Here is a 13,376-nt window from a genome sequence, read left to right on the forward strand (position 1 = left end):
TTATTTTTTCATAACAAATTCCTTCATTTACATACAAGAAAAAGAAATGTGTGCTCATTCTATGCAACAATGAGAGATCAATATCTTTTGAAAATTAAGGACAAGTATGCATATATGGAACAGTAATTTGCTAAGGCGGCTTCCAATAACTTTGTCTAAGGGCACTTGCATTCCAGTTTTACATGTTGAAATTAATGTGCTGCAAATATTTATATTATTTACATAAAATTTTAATTATTACATATTTAAGAGTATTTTCATAAAATTTCTTTCTGCAGTATTTTCTTCAATGTTCTCACGCCAAATTTCAGTAGAAAATTGCCCAAGAAAAATAATCAAGTACATGAAAAGTTAATTCCCCCACTCTACCCTCAAACACATTCAAAACAAAATCTGACTTATTTCTCCATTCTCCTTCCTTATCAAAGGTAAAATAAAAATTTTGATAATTTTGTGTTTCTGTATCTAGAGTAACAGGACGACATTTTAAAAAGCAAGTGAGTCTGTCATTCAAAAATGAGAAACTGGTTAAAGACACAAGTCCTTTCAAAAGGGATTCAACTCAAATTTTGAGAAGATGACCTGCTGCTGCTGCTTCAATTCTTTCAAAAAATATGTGAACTTTTCATTCCTGTCTGCTAATGACTCAGTTTGTTGCAAATGAAAGTGTTATAAATATTGATGATAATTGTTAAACACAATATAGTGTTCCATATTGGCAGCTCAGCTACTCAGAAGATAATCCTCTTCCTTGGGAAATGTCAATCAATAATGAGAGGTCTCCTGTTGAGAAGAGGAGAGGGGAAGGGAAAAGTAGGAGGGGAAATGGAAAACAAAGGGAAGAGGAAGGAAGGAAGAAAGGAAGGAAGGCAGGAAGGGAACACATCAACATTTTGATTCAGAGGACTAATGCAGTTTTGATGCAAATACCTTGACCTTCCTTCTGCTCTATGTTTATATTTGATTTACAGTGTGGTTTTGATATGTACAAAACAGATTTCAAGGACATAAAATGGGAAATTCCTCTCCAGAAGTGCAGCAAAGGCTCTCCAGCTCCTGAAAGTAGTTTTATACTGAAAAAGGGTAGGTTTAGATTAGCTCTTAGGAAGCTTCTTTACTCAGAAGGTGGTGAAACAATGGAACAGGTTGCCCAGAGATCTGGTAGATGCCTCATCCCTGGAAGTGTTCAAGGCGAGGCTGGGTGGAGCTCTGAGCAACCTGATCTAATGACTGGCATTCCTGCCCATGGCAAGGGGGCCAGAACTAGATGATCTTTAAGGACACTTTCAGCCCAAACCATTCTATGATTCTATGAATGTTCAGTACAGACGAACCTTCTCCATAGTAAACTCCATGGGTAATATGTAACTTATAATACTTATAATACTTATAATAATTATAATAAATAACTTATAATACTTATAATTATTTAGGGAACTCATTTAACTCTGATATACTGATCTTGTCATACTCTGCTGAATGAGTTTCTAGTGTAAATTGCTCCCTACTTTGTCTTTGTTAATCATAGGGAAGCCTAAAAAACTGTGCTGGGGTGTCAGTACTGTTTTTGGGTTGGGATAGAATTAATTTTCTTCATTGTAGCCAGTACTAGGTTATATTTTGTATCTGTGGTGAAAATAGTGTTGATAACACAGGAATATTTTACTTACTGCTGGGCAGTGTTAACATAGAGTCAAAGATTTTTCTGCTTCTTGTTCTGTTTTGCCAGTGAGGAGGCTGGGGGCGCACAAAGACTCGGGAGGGGACACAGCCAGGATGGCTGACCTCAATTCACCATAGGGATATTCCAGACCATATGGCATCATGCTAGGTATATAAAGCTGGGGGAAGAAAGAGGGAGGGGAAGACATTCACAGAGATGGTGTTTGCCTTCCCGAGTCACCATTAAGCATGGTGGAGCCCTGCTTCCTAGAGATGGCTGAACACCTGCCTACCCATGGGAAGTGGTGAATAAATTCCTTGTTTTGCTTTGCTTGTGTGCACAGCTTTTGCTTTACCTAGTAAACTGCCTTTACCTCAACTCATTATTTTCCTCACTTCTACCCTTCAAATTCTCTCCCCCATCCCACCGGGAGGGGCGTGAGCAAGCAGCTGTGTGGAGCTTAGCTGCATATTGGGGTAAATCATTACATTGATGTTCTTAAGGCTAGATGGTATGGGTTACTCAATTTAGACTAAAAACTTGGTATTTTAATCTCACTTTCTTTTTTTTTAAACTGCTAACACAGGAATTGGTTCAAAAGTGAAAGAAATATTTTGCTGTCAGTTTTAATTTTGTGAATGTGTATATTTGAAGAAAATAACGTAGCATAGGCTACTTCTAAATAAATAATCACAGAATTAAATAATCACAGAATGCTTGAGTTGGAGAGGATCTCTGGGCCACCTAGACTTGGTTGCCCAGGACCATGTACCGATGACTTCTGAATTTCTGCAAGGTAGAAGACTCCACAACCTCTCTGGGCAACCTGTTCTACTGCTTAGTCAACCCCACAGTAAAAAACGTTTTCCTCATGTTAAGAGAGAAAAGAGCCTGTTTCCATCCTCCTGGCATGCTTTAATCAGATATTTTTATACATTAATAAAATCCTTCCTGAACCTTGTCTTCTCTAGGCTAAATAGTCTCAGATCTCCCAGCCTTTTCTCGTTGAAAGAAAGTCCCTTCATCATGGCATTTTTGTGGACTCTCTCCAGTATGTCCATGTCTTTCTCGCACTGCGTATCCCAGAACTGGACACAATCCTTCAACTGTGGCCTCACCAGGGCTGAGTAGAGGGGTAGGATCACCTCCCTGTACCACTTGGCAATAGTTTGTCTAATACAGCCCGGGACACTGTTGGCCTTTGTGGGATGTCCACCAAGACCTCCAGGTTCTTTTCTTCAGAGCTATTTTTTCAGTTGGGTGGCTCCCAGTATATATTGATGCAGGACTTTACACTTCTCCTTGTTGATCTTCATGAGGTTCTGACAGCCCATTTATCCACCCTGGCTTGGTCCTTCTGTATGGCAACACAATCCTCTGGTGTAACAGCCACTCCTTCTGGGATTGTGTCATTTGCAAACTTTCTGAGAATACCATCATACAAATCATTAATGAAAATATTAAAATGGACTGCACACAGTGTACCCCCAGGGTACACCACCAATTTCTGGCCTCCAATGAAATATTGCACCACCAATCACCACTGTCTGGGCATGACCATTCTGTTAGTGTTCAGTTCACCTCAGCATCTTCTCATCCATCCCATACAGCAGCAGTTTATCTACGAGGATCTTATGACACACAGTGTGAAAGGTTTTACTGAAGTCCAGGTAGAAAATACCCACTGTTCTCCTCCCTTCTACAAGGTTAGTCATTTCATCATAGAAGTTTATCAAGCTGGTCAAGTATGACATCCCTTTGGGGAAACTATGCTGACTATTCCTGATGAATTTCTTGTCTTTCACGTCTGGAAATAGTATCCAGCATTAGCTGTTCCATAACCTTCCCAGGCAGATGTGGCTGACCAGTTTCTAGTTCCCTGAGTAGGTTGTATGTTCTTAGAAGATTGATATTATAAATATTGCTATGACTTGTGTCACAAGATAAGCTGGAGAGATCTTACTTGATAATATTTCTCCATGCACCAGTAAGATGATGACTTTTTCAATAACTTATCAAAGCAAAACTGAATATTCAAGTGTTCCAACACTAATAGGAAGAGTATTATTCATTTGGAAACCACTGAGAGATTAAAATAAAAAAAGAATAAAGCATGAGAAACACATAGAGATATTGGTCTGTGATTGGCTAAGCCGTGCACTTTCATCTGAATCTATAAAGCATTCTTCCCAGATGTAGCAGCATTCCCCCCTTCCCATTTTACTTTAGCCTCTATTAGAGGTAAACTTCTAAGGTTAATGGAGAGAAGCAAGGGAAGGGGAGATGGAGGAAGAGAAGGAAGGCAGAAAGGAAGGTATTCAGACCTCGAGGAATGAGAAGAAACAAAGATCTAATGGGTTCTCTGTGATAGACATTTGCAGTTGCAGCACTAGCTGCAAACTAACTGGGATTTGAGACATAGAGCAATGTGGGAAAGGGAGCAAGAGGACAACTGTGGGCGCTTAATAGTCTCAGGGTGATGGAGAGGACTTCAATCTTTAGCCCAGTCATTTGGGCTCACATTAAACAATAAAAAGAATGTCAGTGAGCAGACACTTGTGTATGTTGCAGTAGCACTGCTAGTACAAATTAATGTCTTCAGTATTCATCCCTTAATGGTTCTAAATCTGGGATCTGTTCCAAACCAGAATAGTTTGTCTATCACAATTTCAACATGGCTTTAACTAAACTAATATTTTAGAAAGGAATTTTCATATGTTTAAAGCATTCAAAGTACATATCTGCCCCCTGACCATCCCCTTTGTAAACAGAGAAATGTACTCTTCTTGTACGACTAGCCCTAAAATATTTAGATGGTTTTTATCTTGTTTACTCCACCCGTATTTAATTTGCACACAATTGCGGTATCTATGAGTCATTTCCCAGTGTAACGTACTTTCACCATAACTTGGGTAGAAAATGCTCTGAATAAAAACAAGGCACTGAGACCACTATTTATCCACTAAGCCCTCCTCACTCTGCAGTTATCATGATGCTGTATCTCAGTAACATTGTCCGGATGAGAGAATAGTTCAATTATCTTTTGTCCTTACTGTTTTTTAGTTACAGGTACTGTGTGTTGTCTGACCTTTACTCTTGCATTACCTATTCCCTTGTAGTGACTTATTAAGTAATGCTATTTTCCTTGCAGCTTTAATAGATCACTCTTCTCTAATGGAAGGAACTCTGCTATCTGAGAAGCAGCATGTTTTCAAAGTAAAGTACAGTGACAGGCAGGAGACTTAATTTCTTTTACTGTTTAGATAGTGATTCATTGTTTGACTTCATGTAAATCACTTAGGAGGTCCAAATTTGCAAGCATCTGCACGAAATTTGGGTGTCTTCCTTTTGTTACCTACCACAGAGTTTTGCTCTGAGAAGTGCTCAATACAGAGAACAGCAGTTAAGGGTGGTGAGAGCTGCAGGTGCTTGACATATTCAACAATTATGATAGTATTAAAGCATTTCAAAGTTAACATCTTAAAACCCAAGGTGATTTCAAGCTTTTATTTTTTTTAAATGCTTCCTTGAAAAATAGCGTTCCTTGATTTCCCAATCTGTAAATAGAAAATCATACTCTTCACAAGGCTGCTTATTGGAAATGTTTATAAAACTTTTTAGGATTGCTTCTATTATATAATGAGACATTTACTCAGCCATGTTAGTATTATTAAGTTGCATATATTGGAAGCATTACAAAATTACCAGAGGGAAATAACCCAGCTGAAACTTAGACTCACTTTGCTAGATTGTGGCTATTCGCCAGGTCTTCTCAAAACCAAGATTCAAGTCAGTCTTCACTGCACACTGATCCATGTTATTGGGTGTATTATGAGTCAAAAAAAACTCCTTAGTATAATTCTGTCTTTCCTCCTAGAAAGTGACATAATGCTTGAAAAATCATCTCTGGTAACAAAGGTGAAAGAAAGCATCCCATTATTTAGACTTGAAAACAAGCATTTTGCCACAATTAAAAGGAATCTGAGCTAACAGATATAACAGAATTTGAGCTCAGAGGAGTTTACCATGAGATCATTACTTGCACTGGCAACCAACAATGACAGTGGGCTGATTTCCAAAGGGTGTTATTTGACTAACAGTGATGCAGCAGCAGTGCCAGCAGAATCATGTCTGGTAGAAAGGCCCAGCAACATGACCCAATCTGTGAACATGAAGATTCAGTTGGAGTGGAATTTGATAACAGGTTTGAGCAATGAACTCACTCATAGTTTTCTTTCCCTGTCAAAGTACCTATGCTTTACTGTGCTGGAACAAGTCTAATTGCATGACGGGGCACTTGGAGGAGATTGCACTATGACAAGACAATATGCATGAAAAAAAAGGTGATATTAAACTCAACAACAAAGTGCCAGGACCTGGGTAACCCAGGGTTACCCAGCCTGTGTGTGTACAGAGGTTGTCACAGTTGATTTGTAGTATTCTGTAATATGCAAGAAGATGGAGGCTTTTTTCCTCAATATTTCTCTACATTATTAAAGAGTATCAAAAATGCTTCAAATATCACCACTAGCAAGAATACTACCACAAATATTTTCACTGGCAAGTATAAAAAGGATTAATAAAGTGAATATATACATGTACAACTAGAAATTACTATTAACAATCAATAATTTAGTATCAATCAATATTATGGCAGCAGTCAATGGTAGCAACAATCAATTATATAGCAACAATCAGTATAACAACAAACAATAGCTATTTATGTTACTGTGAATTTATCATTAGTGAAGGAACTTCTCACCAATATAACTGCAGATATGCTTACAATAGATGACTTATATGTATATAAAATACCAGTGCTAAGTGAATTAGATTTCAGGAAGGGCCAAACCATCCCAAAGGGTAGGACCAGTCACCAAGAGAGACCCAACCATCCCAGAGGTATAAAAGACAAACTGAACCAACTCCAAAAGTGCGCCCAAATTGGAGACCAATAAGATAAGAGGCAGTCTCATTTCAGAAATGATTGACGTCACGGAGTCGAGAGTCCATCAGGCATTCCCAACAAGAGTTCAAGATCTCACAGAAAGTTTTTGCAAAATTCAATTTGTTTAGAAAAGTAAAAGTATGTGGAGCATGTGAAGTTCTCAGAGAGAGAGGTTTCATTTTGGATGAAAATTAAGTCCTTTTTATATTATAGAGACATAACAGGGCACAGGACACACCATTTTGAGCAGCCAGTAGATACTGTTAATGTCCATTCTTCAGCTGGAACAGCCAGAAGGTGATGATGTTTCTTTTCTTTCAGCCCAAATTTATTTTCCTGAACAGCTTCCACTTTTTCAGATTGTTGTTATAGTTTCTTGAGTTTTGCACTTACTGATGATATCTCAGGATACCTGTTTCTAGGTTCCCCTGTACTTTGAAGAGGTCAGCTGTAGTTTTTAAGGATGTTTCTGGTCCCAAGGCCCAGTTTCCAGGCTCACAGCTCCCAGACCTGCAGGAATTTTCTTTTGATAGCACTTTACCTGTTTTTAAACTTCTTGGCTCCTCATAGCAAAAAGTTATAGTATTAGTTATGACTTAGAATAAAATGCCAAACTAAGGCATGCAGCACTGTGTTTTTCATCTTCTACAGGCATCTCCCCTGATGCTAGAGAAACAGGAAGCAGGATCTAAATGTTATACCACTTACAAACATCTGCAAATTATCTTCATTTGGAGTTGAACGTGTGTCCTCAAAGTTTCATGTATAAGGCCAAGAATTGTCTCCTGCCATAGAATTTTTTTCTTTAAAAATCTGTATCTAAGCAATTGAGTTCTTACACTACTGAACTTTATGATTTACTGGAAATGCTCACTAAAACCTTCATCTTTATGACATTGGCTGCTGGTTACTTTTCACTTGCCAGTTCATATTTCCATAGTTTTCCTTCTGGAAAATGAACATTTACTTCTATTGCAAAAAAATCATGATACACTGCGGACAGCACCAGTGCTAGGTGTTGCAGATATTACAGACATCATTATTATTGTTCTTATAATGCAGGTGGGGGAAGAAGGATTATTCTGGCATAGTGTTTTCCTGTTTATGAAGCTTGTAGATGGATAGTATATGCCAGTAGGCAGTACAAAAATAATTGTGAATATCAAGACATCCTTTAAAGATGGACCTTTTGTTACATATTTAAAGACTTGAATAACACTCTCCACTTCTGTCTATCAGAATAAAAATTATTATGAAATTATTTGTTTGAAAATATTGAGCTCCACACTATACTCATATGTTTGAAACAAATTCCTAGATTCGGAGGCTTTATAAAAATTTTCCTACTGGTCAAGTCTATGAAAGATAGGGAAGAGGATCATCACTTGCCACTCACTTATCACTGAAGGACTTGACTTTTAGTTTCTAAGTGGAATGATTTCCTTCTTAATTTAAGTTCAGAATTAGATTCAGTTTCCCTCGAGCTGACCAAACTATTGCCCATCACAAAAGTACAGAAATGCTTTAACATTGCCGAATAAACCAGTAACAATCCTTGCCTGTGTTCCATTAAGGTATGTGTCATATGTTTTATTCTTATAAATTTTGATAATTTCAAAACTGAGATTAAAGGATAATGTGATATGGGAAAAATTGCTAACTCATGGAGTAATTGTAAGTGTTTAAGCTCTATTTCAAATTCTCTTGTCTTTAAAAAGGCTTGTGCTGAAATATGACCAGTAATGACCAGTTCACTTGATAAGGAGTCTGAGGAGGAATTTCCTGCCATTAAGATGTATACATATGCTCTGTGTAATATTCACTTGTGAAGACTGTACAGTACCAGAAATAAACTGAAGCAGAAAAGTGGAAGAAAAATATCCTGAATGAAAAACATTTCACTAAGAATTCAAAAGCAGGCTTAAAACACCCATACACAGTGGGAATACTAGGGTTTTTTTATAGCAGCATATTCTTCAGTGTAACATACAGTATGAGGCCTCCCAGAGGACATTTACGAACATAGTTGTCTTTGATCTTAATGAAAACTCTGCTTGCTGAGGATAGTGCTGTCTGCCTTGCACTCACCAGGTAGCCTGGTTTCACAGCAAGAACCTCTTGCCTGTAGTACAGACACAGATAGTGAGACCCATTTTATCTGTCTAAGGATGCCTGGAATTTCCCCTACTTCAGTGTAGGAGGTATTACATTTCTTAGAGAAGCTTCTTTCTTCCACATGGCTGATGTTGTCATGGTAGGTTTTTGAAGTAGCTAGGGACTGTGAGCCCATTTGACATAGTGGGAAAGAGGCTAAACTATGTGGGAGGAAGATCTGATTTGGTCGCTTCAGAAAAAAAGGGGAATTACTGAATAGACAGGTGAACAAAAGGTAACTATTTTTCTGAACCATGGTATATCAGAAACAGTAGATTTGTTTAATAAATGCAGAGGGGCAAGTCAATTGCTAGGATATTTTAATGAAAAAATGAAGGATTTACCTTCATCACAGAATGAAATTTTAAGAGGGCATAACTTTCCTGTGGGAGGTCAAAAGCAGGAGAAAGATCTATATAACTCTCTAGCTAACTACAGCAGCTCTCAATCAGATGTTTCCCCAAATCTATTACCTCTCTATCTGGCTCTCCTACCTTGCCCTTCCACAATATTTAACAGCTTTATAACTGCTTCCCCTTTCTAACATATAAAAATCCACTGATTCTTAAATGGTCATTAATGAGAATATAATCTGTCTTGTCTGAGGTTCACTGGGAGATGGCATAGCCCTACAGTGAGCTATTCTTCACATCCCTCCTGCATAGCCTTTGTGTGGATACTGATTTTACATCTCTCTCCACTCTAATTTCCTGTTCGCTCTGTAGTATTGCATCTATTAGTCACAGAAAGTTGGAAAGTATAAGACTCTGCAGCAGGAGTACTCTGAGGCTTGCAAATAGCCATAGAAAGGTTCTAGACCTTTGGGTGTAATGGGCTGTAAAAGATGTGATTTATTGTTTCTTCCAGTTACTGAAACCTAATGTTCAGCCTACCTTCTGTGGAATTCAGTGATCTGTAGATGTTTGTATTTAATAAAATGTTTGAATAAGTTGTGATTATTTTCCTCTTAATGCATCATAATTCCATGTTAAAGTGCAAACTCTTTTCACAATTATTTTTTAACATTCAGTTCAAAGTTGCAAATAATACAGATTTATTTTTATTTTAAAAATTATTTTTTTAAATGAAATCTGTGACCATTAGTAATGAAAACTCAGATGAATAATTTCTGTTACTTCATGTTAAATCAGTCTAAAATTTAAATAAAAAATAATATATTGTCTTTGTATATGGATGAACAGAAAAATAGCTTATATTATACACATCCAGATTATGGATATATACCTCTGTAATTTATGCAAGAGAAAGAAACTTGAAGAAACAGAAAAGTTAATTTCAAACTATACCTAAGGTAAGGGATTTGGTAATATTACAAAAGACAATTTATATCTTTGTTTCTAATTTCCACTAAAAATATAAACCCTAACATATATATATACACATATATATGAAAAACTACAGCGTGACATAATTCTTAGGGGAATATCTTCCTTTCTCAGGTGTGGTTGTAAACTTCGCAGGCAAATGATTGATTATCCTAATAATATCTAGGAATGAGTTTCAAAAGGTACTGTGAAAAAGTGAAATTTTTATGCTCAAGACATTTTTATGGCCAAAAAAGAAACTCATCTTGGATGTAAATTCAATAGTTTATTGTTAGTATAATTTAAATCCTGTCTACTTGAAGATTTATCAGATCATTTCTTATTATTACAGGAAAAAAAAGAAATAGAAAATAACAAAAATGATACTATCACGGAAGAAATTTCCATACACATATTCCTGATATTTAGCACTCTTGTCCTATTAAGTTTGATTTTCTAACTCCTAGGTCTAAAGGTTGACTTCGTCATGGGGAGAGAGTACAGCTAGTTGATACATCCTTTGTCTTTCATGGGTACTCATGTGGATATTTTATTCCTTTTCATCTAAAACTCACATAGGGACATTTTTCTATGGTTGCCAACTTGCTCACGACTTGATATTTGTTCACTGTTTTTCAAGTGCATGCTTCTTCTTGAATTACTAATTATGGTGTACTTTACATATGTTGGTTAGATGTTCTTTGTTCTTTTTGATGCCTGTAAAACTGATTTTGCCAGGTCTTTACCTCATTTGCTGGCCGTTAGTGTATTGTTTATAGCCATTGAGTCTCCATCGTCAGCCTGTGTCCTATTTCTTTTCATTGTGTATCTGCCCCTCTCTACGCTCCATCTTGTGTCTCATCGTTCAAGGTCACTTTTGTCATACCACAGCTATATTCCTCTATGTTATGTTGTTTGTTAGAGTCATAAATATTATATTATATACAGAAAAACTACTTGTTACTACTACATAATGAAAACTGTAATCTAGAAAGATAAGCAAAAGCAAAATGAAATGGACATAGTTTCTTGGTCATTTCAAAACTTACTGCCTTCCTTTGCTTCACAAATCTAAATGGTTACTGGACTGCAGATGTAGCTTCGAATCATTCAAGCAGTATGGGGTAGAGCTGTAATATCACTTAGGTAAATTCTTGTCCATGAGGCTGGGCTACAAAAGGTTAATGAGAACAGCAGCAGAATTTCTCCCTTTTGCTGTTGGTTTTTTTTTTTTTTTTTAATATGCAATGTAAGTTAAAACCACTCTCCAGCCCCTGAATTCATTGCCTTTCCAAAAGCAAGGTCTAGGTAAAATTTTTAGTTGGAGCTCTAAGGCTAATACAGTGAGGGAAGATTGTTCATAACTCTCAAGTGCATTAGCTATGAAATTGGTAGTTAATTCTACCACAGTGCTTTGGGTAGATGAACTTTGGACATCTAATACGATTCCTGTCCATGACATAGATGGGTCTGACTAGGACACTTAATTGACTTTTATTTATTTGTTTGTTTCTGTTTGACTACGTCCAAAATTATTTAATAGATGCACTTCCTAGCTGCTGACTCTTTCCCAGAAAAATGGGTAAAGTAGAAAGTAATTTGGAACATGAAGACATTCTCCTCACTACTTTAGTTAGAATGAAAGATTGAGAAAGTCAAGGGAAGAAGTGTTTGAGAACCTAACTCAGATTGGGTACAAGAAAATAAAAAAAGGAAGAGCTTTAAGATGATATAACTGTGTTAACTGCTTAGTTAATAAAGACTTCTGCAGCATAAAGACTGGTTTTCAGCCTTCATGTGAAAATTAATCCAAAAGCTCATGTAACGTCAGAACAGTAATTTTTTTTGGATTTTTTTTATGGGGGTGAGATTGGGGTTTTTCTTTGCTTTTCTAATTGAGGATGTTAACAATTGTTCAAGTTTTTTAAAATTGTTGTGATTTCTCCATTATTCATTTAATTTATTGATTGAGTAGTTGAAACAAGTATTAAGGAAATCTTATGCTGTATTTTTTTAGGATAATAAGCTAAACGGTGACACATGGCTCTAGCATAATAAGTAAATAAGTACTTTGAAAATGAAACAATCAACGAAATTGTAATTGCATGTTGTCTGGAAAAGGTCACTCTAAAAAAATAATACTATGAGAAAACATCTTTAGAAAAATGCTCATGAGGTAGTTTAAATTCAACAACAGAAATTCTTTTGTATTCCTCCCAGTATAGATGACTATACATAAACATAAAAGGCTGATAATGTAAACTTGTAACTTTTCCATTTTTCCCAGTACTATCCTTTCTTTAAAGACTACCAGATAATAAAGAACCCTTAATTTCTCTTGCTTTATTGTTACTGTTTTAAGAAATAGCATTTTTTTATCCTCTTATGAACAACATAAAACAAAGTAATTTGAATCCTGTATCCATTCTAGAGCAAGATAGGTATCTCAGATTAAATTCATAAAGCCAGCCAACGCTGCCATGTCATGTGAAGTTCAAGGAATGAAACATAAAGAGCCAAATGAACATATGTCCACACAGAAGAAGGTTTGAGAGATCTAAGACTTCAAATGCAGCTCTACACATACATGTAATTTTTTTTTCTCCACAGATTACTGAAGAGGAGTCCTAATACATTTTGATTCATCTCAGCTCCTGAGCATCATCAGTTTTCACTCATACAAGACCTATTCTGTGGAGATAATTTCTGTTTTGAAAGACAACTTCCGTACAGCCAATTTGGAGAGTTGAGGTAGTGGATGTTTAAACTAAACTGTTTTTGGGATATGTTTATGAACTTTATTGTTTGCCTTTATTAGTTTATAAGGTTCACATCAAACAGAGATGCTCTCAACAGCAATTTAAACTGAATAAGCTTACAAATGGAACACAGATTAAAAAAGCAAATCTAGTTTTATGGATAATATTGTTGTGTTACTCATAATGAGTTAGTGGATGGTTTTTGACAGTGTCTACCACTCTTGTAAATGTTTTTAAATAGTCACTGCAGTATACTCTTAACCTGAATGCACTGAATAGCTCTTTAAAAATCATTTTTATCCCATGTTTAGTGGCATATAGTTAGCTCTGGAGATCTTTGCAGACAAGACACAAAGTCTATATTGCACTTCTAATCTCTCAGGTATTTTGGTGTGGCCTGGTCTAGTCCTTGAATATGGTGGGTTTGTTGCAGGAATCTGAAAGCACAATCACAAGGCAAACCTCGTGAAAGTCAAGGATAATGTCCCCTTTTAGAAGTCAAAGTTTGTTCCCAACTTATATTAAGT

At 36.4% G+C, this 13,376-nt stretch overlaps 1 protein-coding gene across 7 annotated transcripts in view; it reads left to right on the forward strand.

The window, feature by feature from the left end:
• The window catches only part of CNTN5 (contactin 5), a 618,340-nt gene that overhangs the window by 166,784 nt on the left and 438,180 nt on the right, over positions 1-13,376 (forward strand). For 6 of the 7 annotated variants that reach the window (XM_039385365.1, XM_039385366.1, XM_039385380.1 and 3 more), the window contains one exon: positions 12,701-12,841. The exons of the other annotated variant lie outside the window; for it this stretch is intronic. The gene's annotated coding sequence lies outside the window, so the exon portion shown is untranslated. The remainder of the gene's footprint in view (positions 1-12,700; positions 12,842-13,376) is intronic. 7 annotated transcript variants of the gene reach the window in all.

This window comes from Pipra filicauda, unplaced genomic scaffold, assembly GCF_003945595.2.
Source record: "Pipra filicauda isolate LSUMZ 115617 unplaced genomic scaffold, ASM394559v2 scaffold117_size3949168_pilon, whole genome shotgun sequence".
NCBI classification, from domain to species: domain Eukaryota; kingdom Metazoa; phylum Chordata; class Aves; order Passeriformes; family Pipridae; genus Pipra; species Pipra filicauda.